This window comes from Tiliqua scincoides, chromosome 4, assembly GCF_035046505.1.
Source record: "Tiliqua scincoides isolate rTilSci1 chromosome 4, rTilSci1.hap2, whole genome shotgun sequence".
NCBI lineage: Eukaryota > Metazoa > Chordata > Lepidosauria > Squamata > Scincidae > Tiliqua > Tiliqua scincoides.
In genome coordinates, this window is record NC_089824.1 from 175,852,688 (window position 1) to 175,866,504 (window position 13,817).

Below are 13,817 nucleotides of genomic sequence, written 5' to 3' on the forward strand. Positions count from 1 at the left end.
TTGCTCCTCGTGTAACTATACACCATCCTATAGACCATACAGCATATTTGCACTGGTGAGAACAACCCTAAGTTCATCTAGAAATTGTACTTGCAAGATTTCATTCATGGATGAAAATGCCTTTCATTTTTCTTGCACTAGTCAATTAAGGAGAATTAAATAAGAAACTATCTGTGCATTCCAGCTCTCTCTCCCCCATGGGATAAAGAAGCCAGATTCAATCCTAAAAAAAGAAAAGTCATAATGGACACTTTTTGCATCCTTACTGGATAACAATATAATCATCCTACCTGATTTAGTAACTCTTACCTAAGACAGACATCAGGTAATGAACTTCAATGTGGTCTTTTCAAAAGGTTGCATCAGGGTCACTTTTATTTCACAGCATCATAGCCTTGTCCTTCACAAAGAATGTGGCGAATACATTCTAGTGGTACTATTTGAGAGTACCACTTACCCACAGAATTGTGAAGAATGGGCATGAGATTTTCACAGTGTCCTTAATTTTAAAAGTGTCAGTCCAACAACTATGGTGTCTAGCTGCAGAAGAATGCTTGTCATTCAATGGATCTCCAAGATAGATGCACACCACACCACACAACACAAAATCTGGCATGGGATGCAAATTGTAATTTTTAAAGAATCTAAATTTTAATTATAAAATATTTTAATTGTTATTGTAAGTAAAAATTAAGATGTATAGAAATGTCTGCATTATACACTCAGCAATTCTGCAATTCTGGCATCTACATAGTTCACTATACGGCCGATGGGAATAGGCTTACATCCTCCTACCCACGGCTGTGTAGTGAATATTGATGTCTCAGGCTCATCACTCAGAATAAAGATCTCATTATCTAGGGCTGAACCTGGGGAGATGAACACCCAGGGTTAACAAAGCAAATTGCACTCATGTATGTATTAATACACTATATTCCAAAGTACTCGGCTATTGCTCAACCCCACTCCCCTCTGCAGTCTCATTATTCATAACTGTCACTGTGGTACAATAGCAAACTGCAGTTCATCACTTCACGTAAAACACACATACAAACCCATTACAAGCAATCGCCAAGTCAGGCTAACGCACTTGTTTAAAGCTTGAGGAACAGACTGAAGAAAACTAGACAGTGTTTTGAAGGCCAGACTTGTACCAAAGAAATACAAACAAGGGCAACTGAAGGCCTCTTCACACAATATATGTTTAAAGATACATGCAAGTTATCTTAGGAGCACACCTAAACATTTAAAGTGCAACTGTGACTAACACAGATCATACAGCTAGATTTGTCAGGGAGCTTGCTCTGGGAGGCACAGCCGCAGACCTGAGTTTGCTCTGCATAATGTGTGAAACTGGTCATTTTTAGACCACAGGCAAAACAAACCCAAAACAGCTAATGTGAAAAATGGGAAAGAGAAACTGTTCAGAACAGCTTCTATTGTTGCAGCACCGATCAGAAGGGAACTGAAGGCACTTTACAGCATCCTTTCCTCATACTTGAACATACTCTTGCCTTATTTAGAGTTCTAGAAGGTTCCATCCAGCTGTTTGTTCCTCTCCAGGAGTCTCCTATATGCATGGAAGCCACACAAACCATCTTCCATAATGCCTTTTGTTCCATTCAAAATGTAATCAGCGGTTTTGGTCCAAACCCCTTCATCAGGGGTTGCTGCCAAACCAAAAGCCACTCCTTTCCTCTTAGCAGCATGGATGATCTTTCTGTTCCAAAAGCTTTCAAGTAGACTCCAAGCATACTGAATTCTCTCTTCTTTTAAGTCAGATTTGCCATAGCTTTCAGATCTACCTAGTGATATGAAACGCAGCAGCCGATAGGATTATTGCTGCTGCTGTTTTATAGGGTCACAGACAACTTCTCTTCTCAGTCAGCAGGCTTTCGTTAAAGACTTTCTATCAGCACCTGTGATGCTACAGGTTATGCAGTCATGGCACAATTTGCTTTGGATTGTAATAAGGTAAGGGATGGGTATAGAGACTACCAAGACCCCAGAAAGAGCAGGAAAGGCAGGTGAAGGATGAAGAGGATCTGTCTCGGTTGTCCACGCCCTTCCCATGCCCAAGTTTCTGATTACAACTACAAGAAACCTCATGCAGAGAGAGTGCGGTTGAACATTAAAGGAAAACCAGAGGGGGGGAAGGGAACCCATCTGGTATGAGGGACATGTGTCTGCACACTTTAAGGGCTACAGCAGCCCAAATGTGAACAGGCTGCAGCTTGCGCTCTTGTGTTTGTAGCAGCTGAGCACCACCTGCTCGGCTCTGGGGACAGACAAGGGAAATCAAGCAGAAAGATTGTGCTCAAGTCTGTGGGAATTCACAGGCGAACCCTCCCTCCTCCCCCACCCATCCTGAAAACTGCAGTGTAGGAAGATGGTTCTGATAACAGCTAAGTGGGGAGGGGGCTGCACTGCAGGCTGATCACCCTGCAGAGGGAGGGATGCAGGGATGCTGTGACACATAGCACAAGCAGTTTCTCACAGGCAGCTACTAATGCTTGGACCATTTGGGAAGGCTTCCGATTCCCAAGAAACACAACAAGTCCCAAATGAGGGAGTCTCCCATATTATTCAACCCAGAGATAGGGGTTAAGCTTGCAAAGGGGAGAGAAAAGGCAGGAATTCAAAGGAGAAAACATCAGCTTCTGTCTATGGGTAGCAGCTTTCATCACGCCTCGTCTATGCCTCTTCCTAATTTCCCAGCTACTGGTATAGCTTCACCTGCACTCTGCTTGGTCCTGGAACAAGAATCTCAGTATCTTCCTGTTCGTTTTCTCGAGAGGGGTACATCTGTTGCCCATGACACATGTGTTTAATTGGCTAGAACAGGGGTCTCTAAACCCCGGCCCGGGGGCCAGATACGGCCCGCAGCAAGCCTCTTTCCGGCCCACAACCAACCTCTTGTCCCCTGAAAGCCTCTGGCCCACTCAACTGAACATGACCAGAACTGTGCTCTGATTGTGTCTGGAGGGTGTTCTGAGGGCCAGAGAGGTTAAATGAATTGGCCCATTCATTCATTTATTCACTCATCTAAGTTCCATCTCTTATTTAAATTTATTTTCCTGCCTTCCACACCACACCAGATATTTGATGTGGCCCTCTGGCCAAAAAGTTTGGAGACCCCTGGGCTAGAACACCAGGTTGGGATTCAGAAAAGGTGGCTTCTAACCTTGCTCTCTGTTAAGCTACTCCATTCAGATTTCCACTTCATGGAGTTGCCATGGACCAAGGAATGCTCTTTAAAGATTCGTGTTCCACTTTTTGATCTAAAAGTTCCCCAAGGCAGCTTACTGTAAATTATACAATAGAAATAATGGTGCTGGAACAGCTAAGGGAGATGGTGGTTGCTATCCTTTGGGGCCTGTGGCAAACCCAGGGGAAGGGCCCCTTTGGCAAGTGTGCTGCCAGGTGGCACTAGATGATGCAACTATCACTCTGGGGCCTCTCTTAAAACAGGCCCAAATAGAATGCAGCTCCTGGCTTGTCTGCCGTACTGGGGCAGATATGAGATGCTAACCAGATCAGGCATTTAAAAGCCTCTCCCCAGCATGTATAGAACTCCTAACAATTAAGGCATAATTCATCAGCATTAAGCAATCCTGAGTAACTAGCCTAGATTAAGAACTTGCCAATTATCTCATATGAAGTGTGTTGCTGGATCAGTGCAAAGGTCTGCCTAGTCTAGCATTCTTTGTAAGAATTCTAGCAATAGGTGGTCTATTGTAGATTGTAATCTACCATCTGCCCTAAAAGATCTTCATGGGATATCAACTCCCCCTCTCTCCCAGTAGACTCCTGTGCCATTCTAACAATGGTCTGACTTGCAGAAATGTAGCAGGGGAATTTTTCTCATAATCTCTACACTAGAAAAATTTTTGTTGAAGGCACAGGATCACTGCTAGACAGATAGCAGTCAACTCAACTCAAGTTCCTCAAAATCAGACCTTAAAGTCAACAGGGATATGGACAAAATTCTAAGGATACAAACTCTGCTTCAGGAAATGAGATGAGGCAAGGCTCACCAACAGGCCCGATGAGCATGGCTAGATTGTCAGGGGGCCCTTACTTCATGCAAGCAATCACTCTAGTGGGAGGGGGCCTCTTCATGCCCCTTTTAGACCTGGTTAAACTTTACAAGCTAAAGGAGGGGTCTTTAGCTTGAATAAACAACTGTCCAGGGCTCAAGATAGAAAAGTAGTTCCTTCCCATGCTGTCTCACATAATGGTGAAGAGCCAGGTATTATTGGCACAACGGAATCAGAGACAGCAAGACACTGAAATTTGCCACATCTTGACTAACATGTTTTGCTGTCCACTCTGGCACACAGGAGAAAAACCAGAATAGTTGAGAATGTTCATTCCTTGCATAAGCAAATGATCAAATGTCTTTTCCTTGCTTTCCCCTCCATTTTTTGGTATCTGCAGGGAGGAAAGCCCCACACAATTGAAAGATTAATGGGGCATTTTCTGACTGTCTTCTAGGCATGCAAGTTTATTTACATAAGATGCACACTAGAGGCTTCCTGGATTTGGAAAACCAGGATATGGCATCCCTAAAACCCAGTCTTTCTGCTGCTCACACACACACACACACACACACACACACACACACACACACACAAATGCCCTGACTGTCTCACACTTCCTACTCTAACCTATGGATGGGTAGGAGACTCCTAAAAGTCTTGCAGCATCTTCCTTTGTCCAAAGTTCAGTAGCTTCGGACAGGCTGACCTCCCCAGATGCCAGGTTTGGGCTCTGCTGTGGCCTTGAGACCTGTATTCTGTTCCTGATTTGGACAAGGCTGCTTAGCATTTCTTTCCTGCTGCTTCCCATATGTGAAGCATGGATAAAAACTGATTGAGAGAATAAGCCATCGAGCCTTTTAACAAATTGGGTGGGCAGATGTCCTACATCCAATTTGGACTCACTTGGTCTCCCCCTCCTGCTCTCTTGGAAACTGCACTTCTAAGGATGGAAGAGGAACAGAGCTAAAGCAGCACATGCTAGCTGTGCAGTGTCTTCTGCTATGCCTTCCTCTCTCAGCCTAAAATGAGCTTTTGACAGCTCAGGGGAGGCAGGGGGATTGAGCACTTTAAGGAAGTGTGGGCTACACTAATTCTTCTTCCCTAAGAAAGAAACAGACCCCACAATTCATAGATAAGGATGAAATGCTATTTTCTTACTCTGGCACCTGAAACTGGTTAGTACATGCCAAGTTTTGAAAGCTCCAACAGTTGGAAAGGAGACTCCATAGCACACATAAATAACATTTTCCTTGGTGGTACAAAATTGTTCATTTGGAGTTAAGCCTTACTAAAGGTACTGACGTTTTATTTTGTAAACTGCTTTGAGTGCCCGTGAGTGTGGTAGAAAGGTTGGGTATAAATTTTTTTAAATAAATAAAATCACTTCCACAGGACGTGCCAACCACCAGACCCCACAGACATGGTCTTTTCACACTTAGGATTTTCTAGCCCACTGTGAAGAGCTGCTCTTTAACACTGTGTTCAGCAACATATCTCTCCTTCATGTGCTGCATGTACTCTGCAGTCCACAAGCATGAGCCAGAAGGATTGAGGAATCAGCGACTCTCCAAAGTGCCTTGGTACTGCTTGCCTTTTTCCTGCTACAGCCTACACGTCTGCTCTCCAGAAAGTTGTGTAAAACATGGGTGTCTGTTTTCACTGTCACCAGAAGAATAACTGGAGGGCATGTAGGTGTTACGATTAATTATTTCTACTGGTATTTGCTGCGTGGGGAACAGGCTGCTAAAAGAAAACCTACTTACTGAAGCAGTAAAGCATGCACAGGCTATTTGAATGTGACATGCAAATGAGTGCAGCATACAAGCCACATACAGAGCACCATTGTCATAAGTAGTGAAGGAAGAATTTTGTGCAGCATTGGCACCTGCATATTTGACCACTGATTGGATGAGTTTTACATTCAACTCTTTTTCTCCACCTGTATTTCCATAAAGGCCAAGCTGGACATTATATAAGCCAACTGCTAGATAGAGCATGATTAAGAATAGAGGCTTACCTTGCGGAGAATATAAACTCCAGCACAAGATCCATGCTATTGGTTCAGTTGGAATGGCTATAGACTGTCCAGTTTCTACTCTCTTGCAAAGGCTCTGTTACAAGCACAAAGACTACTGAAGACAGAAAAGGGAGTGATGGTAGTGGGGGGGGGGGGTAGAAGGGAAAGCAGGGAGGAATGGCTCTGATCTTGTGTTAATGAGACCGTCTTGTACAGCCGTCAGGATAATGGTGTTCTGTATTGTGGAAGTGAGGCAGGGACAGGCAGTATGTTCAGTTTCATTAGCATGAGGAGGATGTCTCTACGAGACCTTCCTATCTTTTTTCTGCACTGCATCCTTTCAGCCTTGCTTATCTGAAGAAAGCAGATCAGGTATTTGCAAAGGGTTGCACACACCCTTTGCATCTGCTGCAGAATTCTCCATATACTGGGCAGTTTCCATTTGCTCTGATAATCAGTCAGTGAATAACATGCTCAGGCCCTGAGAGACTGATGCCTGACCAATGTTGACTCATCTGTGTTAGTGCCAGGATAAGCAAATTTTCGCCACAAGCTTCACTGCTCTGCACAGCTATCTCTCTCTTTCTCCTCTCTCTCTGTTCCTGGCCACCTGGTGTAACACACCAAAAACCTTATCAAACAAAGCAGAATTCTGCACAACCTTTCATTTCCTATGCAGAAGTTTCAGTTCTGCAGACTCGACCAGCAGTGCATGACAATTCTCTACTGCAGACGTGGGCTGCTGCAGTTCTAGGGTAAGGGCACAAAAAACAGCATGTTTAAGATCAGGCCCCCAACTGAACAACGTGGCAGTGACAGTCAAATCCTACTTTGCCTCAATATCTCTAAGCACTAAAATTGTGGACATTTTTCCCCACTGAGCACAGCACAGGATGAGGAATCCATAAAGTCTGGTTCTTAACCAGCAAGAGGCAGGCGAGTTGCACAAACATATAGGTAACCATGCATTAATATAATCTAAAGAAGCAGGTGTAATTGCATCAATGCCTGATCATCAGCATGCAATGCTGTATCCCATTTTTTCAGCATGCAATGCTTTGTTTCTCTGGTCATAAGCAGGAGGCTTTCTGTGTGAAGGGGCTCAAAAACAGAAATAGCACAAGTAGTTACTGTCAGCAGCTTGCTGAAATCAAGTGATTTTTATGCTTCTGTGGTACGACTCTCACTCCCAAGTTGGTGTTTCTGTGTCTTCCATTTTTATTAGTGACCATCGTTCACGTTGCCTCACCAAATTGGCCTGGCCATGCAGCAAGTTCAGTAAACCTCAAGAGCCAACTTTACAGCCAAGCAATCTTCTGATTATTCTCAGCCACACGATCAGGTTGATTTTCAGTCTGCAGTGAGGTTCTGGTAACTTTCTCTAGGAAAAGTTAACCTCATCTCATTCACAATCTTGAAGGAGCTTAGGTTCCGTTCAAGCGTGTCACTTGTTTTCTTCACGTACACACAAAGACAGCCACAGTCATTCAGGCGATCTCAGTGACTTGAAAAGAAGCAGCAGCAAACGTGTCAGTGGCTGCGGTGGAACCTGCATAAGCAGCTAGTATGCGCTAGCATTTATCCACAAAGTTGTGCACATGAGATCCTCTTTGTGTGAGTTGCCTGTCCACCAAGTCCAAGGTAAAAGCATCCAAACTAGGAGCATCATTCTGCCACTGACCTGATCTTCCTCATTTGCATCAGTGCTCAAGGTAGCACAGCTACATCCTTGCAATGTTCATCTGAACACATCAGATGGAACAAGCAGCATGGAAGTACCACCACAACAGGTGGAGCCACGACAGGTACAGCTTCCCTCCCAGGACAAACAGCAGCCAAATGGGCCAGCAATCCAGACTGAGATCACAGCAGTGACAAAGGGTTAAATTTCCTCTCTTCCATGCCACAGACCTGATCAGAATCATGGCCCCTGCACATTCTCTATGACATCATCTAGTTTGGTCCTTAGTTTTCTTAGCATGAAATACTGTAATGGGATTTATATCCAAAGAAAGTTAGCTATGACTAAATGTCACTGAAGCAAGTTAGTTCTGATTTCAGTGGGACTTAGTCCTAGCTAACTTCCTTTGAAAATACTGTAATATAATGGAAGAAAAAAAGATCATCTTATAAGAAGTCCTTCTCACTTCCTGAATCACTAGAAGTCCAGCTGCCACTTCCTATCTTAGAGTGACATGCTTGTGTGTTTCAGAGACACAGATCCTGGCTCATCCATAATCATACTGACTCTAGGCTATAGGACCAGATTTTACCACCTGCTAGAAATGAGGATACCTCATACAATTTGGTAGATTACACTTAAGAGGGATGGTATATGCCACAATTGTGGTGCTCTTTCTTTTGCATGGCCTCCTTTCCCTCTGTCTTATAAATGAAAGTGAACTTTAATTCTTTGCAAGTATGGCATTCCTCAGGCAGAGCTCTCTAGGATCTATTCTGTTTCTGATTTCAGATTCATTCCTTGGCAAATCTTTTGAGGGCAGGGGCAATAGCCCAAGAAATATTATGTTGACCATCCAGCAGTGGGATAGCTAGCCACCCTGGGGCAAAGACTGAAATATTGCTCCCCATGACATCACACCTGGAAGTGATGTCACACCCCCACAGTTAAAAAAATTTAAAAGTTGAAAGCTAAAGTGGTAATCTGCTTAGGGGGGAACTTGGAGGGCGGCAGAGCAAGGGAGTGGCTGATGAGCAGCCACAGACAGTGATAGCCACTTTCCCCCAGAAAGGGGATGGCGATTGCAGAGGGGGCAATGCGGAGGAGCACCAGGTTGCCCCTGGACAGCTTGTAGCCCAGGGCAATTGCCCCCATCCCCCCTTAACTACGTTACTGCTATCCACAGCTTCTCCCTTTGGGCAGTCATGTTTCTCCCATCCCCAAGCTCGGCTCTAGCCTCTGTTCACAGATACCTGGCCTGATTCAGCATATTTATTCAGCAGTTATTAATATTGTCCAAACATCCTACACCAGTGGTTCTCAAACTTTTAGCACTGGGACCCACTTTTTAGAATGAGAATCTATCAGGACCCACCGGAAGTGATGTCATGACTGGAAGTGACATCATCAGGTGGGAAGAGTTTTAACAATCCTAGGCTACAATCCTGCTCACACTTACCCAGAAGGAAGCCCCACTGACTATCATTGTTCAAAGCTATACATAGTAGCCTGTTAAAAGTACAGATCTGTAATGTTTCTCCCAATGCAGTCACATACCATGGTAGCATCAAATATATTAAAAATAAATATTGAAATGAATGGGGACTACCTGAAATTGGCTCATGACCCACCTAGTGGGTTCTGACCTACTGTTTGAGAAACATTGCCCTACACATTTCAAGCAGAATCTCTAATTTTGGTGCTGAATAAATTGCATTATGCATGCAGAAAATCTGATATTCAATCCCAGGCATTGCCAGGGAGATCTTGGAGAGACCCCTGCCTGTAACCATGGAGAGCTCCTGCCAATCTCTGTAAACCACGGATGTCAAACGCATTTCACACAGCGGGCTGGATAGCATTCATGGCACTTGCTGAGGGCCAGAAGTGATGTCTTTAAGCAGGACATTACATCATTAAGCAAATGATGACCAGAAATAAGCATTTTTTTCCACTTAGGAACTCATTAGCTGTAAATGACAGAAAGGAAAATACATAAATCTTGATCATATTTTCAAGATACAAGAAAGCCTGGTTATCATTCGGCTCCCCTTTTAGTAGCGCTGCTTCTGCTGAGGCATCACTTCACAGCTCAGCAGCTAAGAGATGCTCTGCAAAGTGACACCTCGGCTGAAGCAGTGCTGCTGAAAAGGTGGCCTGCATGATAATTTGGCTTGTCCGGTGCATCCACAGCTTCTCACCCCTCTTGGTCTGCCTCTTCCCCCATATGTTCCTTGCTTTCTGAGGCCTTCTTCCATCTCTCCCTCCAAGCACCTCAGCAGAAGCAGCGCTGCTGAAAGGGCAGTGATAGGAGAGCCCAATGATAATGGGAGCCACCCTTTCAGCAGTGATACCTCAGCACTGCTGAAAGGGTGGCCTGCATGATAACTGGGGTCACCCAGTGCCACCCTTTCAGCAGTGCCACTTCTGCCAATGTGCCACTTTGCAGCTCAGTAGCTGAGAGCAACTAATGGTGGTGCTGGGAGAGCCCAACTATCATGCCAACTGGATAATGAGCTTCCACAGACCACATCTAGTCCATGGGACTTATGTTTGACACCCATTCTATAGACAATGTTGACCTTGGTGAACCAATGGCCTGACTGAGTGAAAGGTAGCTTTTGGGCTAATTAAGACCTCCTGATGCCTAAGGAGGTGTACCAAATGCTGCCCCCCTCTTGCCTAGTGATGTGCAGGCTCTTCTCACTCCCTGAACTGGAAAAGAAGAGGGGAATAGAGTGGCAGTGTTGAGGGCAGTGGTGGGCTAGAGCACTACTGTCCTCCTCCACACTTCCTCTTTTACTTCATTCCTCTCTTTCTCTTCCAATCCGGGGGGGGGGGAAACGGGACAAGAAGCAGCAATGGAGGCAAGTGGAAAGTGGAGTGGGTGTGCCCCCCACTAATATGCTGCCTGAGGCAACCTCATCAGTTGGCCTCATGGACAGGACAGTCCTGCTTCATATGAACTTCCTCTGTAGCGGTTTTTAGAAGAAACAGCTGTGGACCTCCTCCTCACTGCAGACACATTACTCACCACACCTGGTCCCTGAAAATATCTACGGTACAAATGGAGTGCGTGAAATATGCCCCATCATTTTCTGGATATGTACCAATATATTCTTTGGCAGGATATTAACTTGCAATTTTGGGCATGGAGCTTTTCTAGTTGCTATCCAGGCCTTCGAATGTCTTTCTGCTTCAGGCCAAAGGCTAGCCACCTTCCCCCGGGACACATGCTGATGTGTTCAGCCTGATCCCAACCATTCTCTGTACTTCATTTTGTACAAATCCATGGTAATGCAGCTAATGAGCCCTGACCTAGACAGCTCTGCCAGCTGGGTTGGAGACCATCCTTTGCCAATCAGATTTCAGTGCAGCTAAATCTACCCTGGTTGACATTAAAATGGGAAAAAAAAGGATGTTAGTGCTGCAGGCTTCTTCTATAACCACTGAAAATCAATAAAAAAGCTCCCAGTTATTCCAATAGCCCTGGAATTCCAACCTATCTGGAACAGCCTCATTACATTTGGTGGAATTACAATGCTCCAACATACCTGTGACACTCAGGCCTTAGGGAGAAGTGAAGCACTGTGGCTTATCAGACAATACAACTGCAATGTGACAAAATGACTAGTTTCTAAGCCACTACCCAAGAAAGAGCCACACAGCAACTTCTCTGGTCCACTAGCACCACATCCCAGTTTGCAGTCACTGGAGAGAAGATGAGCATAAGGAGCACATCTGTGAGCACAGCTTCAACTTGGTAGCTGTTCAGAGCGGCAGGGAATTTGGTCTCCTAGAAGACACAGCCCAAATGCAGCGAAGTGACAACCAAGAGGCACATTTTCCAGTTTGCTATGGCATCTTTGTTTATTGCTTCTAAGGGAAACGGCCTTTTCAAAGAGCTGCCACCCATTTTGAGCCCAAAGGTGGGGCCTTTTCCATCAGCCCTTAAATGTACCGTCTCTTCTTTTAAATCCAGTTTTATAATTTGCTTTTATTTTTTAGCAACAGAGTTGGGGAAAGAGGAGGGGAGGGAAAAAACTAAGGCTGGGCTGGATGGCACAAAGAAAACGACTCGCAAACAATCCTGTTTCTGGTCCAGAAGGAGAGAGGAAAAAAAATCATTCTTTTCTTAGTAGGTCAAGGGCTTTTTTGGCCCCCACCCTGCTCCTGAAGAGAAAAACAGGAATCCCCCTCTAATTAGGGATTTTGCTCTCCTGCTCATCATTTTAACCAGGATTACTGTAAGATCCCTATAAATTACAGTCTACACATAGAGAAATCATAAGCTCCTTATGTTTTCCTAAATGCAAGAGGCGAACTTTTAGAACACAGATGCATGAGACAGAGAGCAGAATGAAAATAGAGAGAAAAGAAAGAAATGGGGCTCACAAGGCTGGTGTTCAATGTGGGCAAAGGATCCATGAGAATTGCCTTTGAGCTTAGACGTTTTGCAGAAACCAAAACGTCAAGACACACCAAAAAAAGGTGCAAGGGAATTCTGCACCAGAGATGCATTCGGTGCCTTTGGAATGGGAGGGGGCGGGGAAGAGAACGCTGAAACTTTCAGAAGAGTGCTGGCCAGGAGAATATGGAGAGTCCTGCTTGCTTGGGAGGCTTCAGCAGAGGGGGAGGCACTGCTGTCAGAGGTCCTGGAGTCTCTCTTCCCCCCCCAGCCTTTTTGTGATCTCCCCATTTCCCCCCCCCCAACAACTCGTTTCCTTGTCAGGAGGTGGAATGCAATACAAACGCCTCTGAGCACATGTTATAGGCACAGAAAAAAAAAAACCCGTCCCGAGGGAAAGATTACAGTAAAGCCAGCTTTAAAAAGAAACTGTATCACTGCAACGAGGTGGGGGGGGGGGAAGAAGAGAGATTATTAAAGGAAGAGAGTCGGATTCATCCCTGCAACATTCCTCTGCAAGCCAGGATCAGCCTCCATGCCTGCAACCTGCTCTCCCAGGCTTTTCCTGCTGTGTTGTATCCAAGGCTGGAGACTGCAGTGGGGGAGCCTTTGCTCTCCCCCTCCGACTCTGATTCCCATGTTTTCAAAGAGAGATTCCCTTTATCCCACCCTAGAACGCCTCCACCTCTTCCTAGTCACTTTCACACCCAGGCACCCGCTGGCCCCCTCCAAGCTGCTAGTCAGTTTCTTACCTGGTTGTTTGCACTGCGATTTCCTGGTTTTGTTGCTGCAGCAGCAGTTTCCCAGGCGAGACTATTTTGCTGGTGCAATGCCTTTCCTCTCCCTGCCCTCTGCCTCCTCCTGGGACAATTCCAGGATGGCTCCTTGGGGTGATCAGTTTGCTAGTCCTAGGGCATCTGGCGTTGAAATCCACGCAGCACAGGCACGAGTGGGCGCCTCCTTGGAAGGGAGCTGCTGAATGAAGCTGCTGAATCCCAACAGAGCGCAGACAGCTTGGCTGGCTGAGCGAGACGATGCAACCGAGCAAGACAATAGAGGGAAGAGGGGATGGAAAGGGGCGCGCCATCTCCTGGAGACCTTGTGCATGCCCGCGATGAACTCTTGCTTTAAAGAGCCTGCTGCTTCACGCACCCTCGTTGCTTTCTGGACTGTGGACGAGTCCAAGGCAAATAAATCAGCTTTCTGTCTCTCTCCAAGCCCCTCTGACCCCCCAGCCTGGGGCTAGGCAGCTTGATTTGGATGCCTCCGCTGCTGCTCCTACTGCATTGCAGGATGTAGAACAAAGCAACAATTTCACACACGCTGCAAAATTCCTTGCACCGATTTTCCCTAAGGAAGGCGACTGCTCCAACCTATGAATCTGTTATAGCCATACTTGCGATGCGCACTCATCAAAGGAAGAAATGCTTGTCTCCCATGTGTTTTGTAGAATCCTGTCGAATTGGGGCAAAACTCATGCAATTCTGTGCAAGGGACATTGGAATGAATGTGAATATGGGGAAATACAGAAAGTGTCTGTAGAAAGATGGGGAATGGGAGCTTCTCTCCATTGCTTCAGGAGCTTTGGAAATTTTATACTTCGGTCTAGGAGCATCTCCCCCCTCAAAGTGCTCTTGTGACAAATATTTTACATGCATCAATGTGAGA

At 45.5% G+C, this 13,817-nt stretch overlaps 1 protein-coding gene across 1 annotated transcript in view; it reads right to left on the reverse strand.

Moving 5' to 3' along the window:
• PIK3C2B (phosphatidylinositol-4-phosphate 3-kinase catalytic subunit type 2 beta) overlaps positions 1–13,145 on the reverse strand; it is a 120,137-nt gene extending 106,992 nt beyond the window's left edge. The window contains exon 1 of the mRNA XM_066623568.1: positions 12,902–13,145. The gene's annotated coding sequence lies outside the window, so the exon portion shown is untranslated. The remainder of the gene's footprint in view (positions 1–12,901) is intronic.
• Between the last annotated feature and the right edge of the window lie 672 nt (positions 13,146–13,817).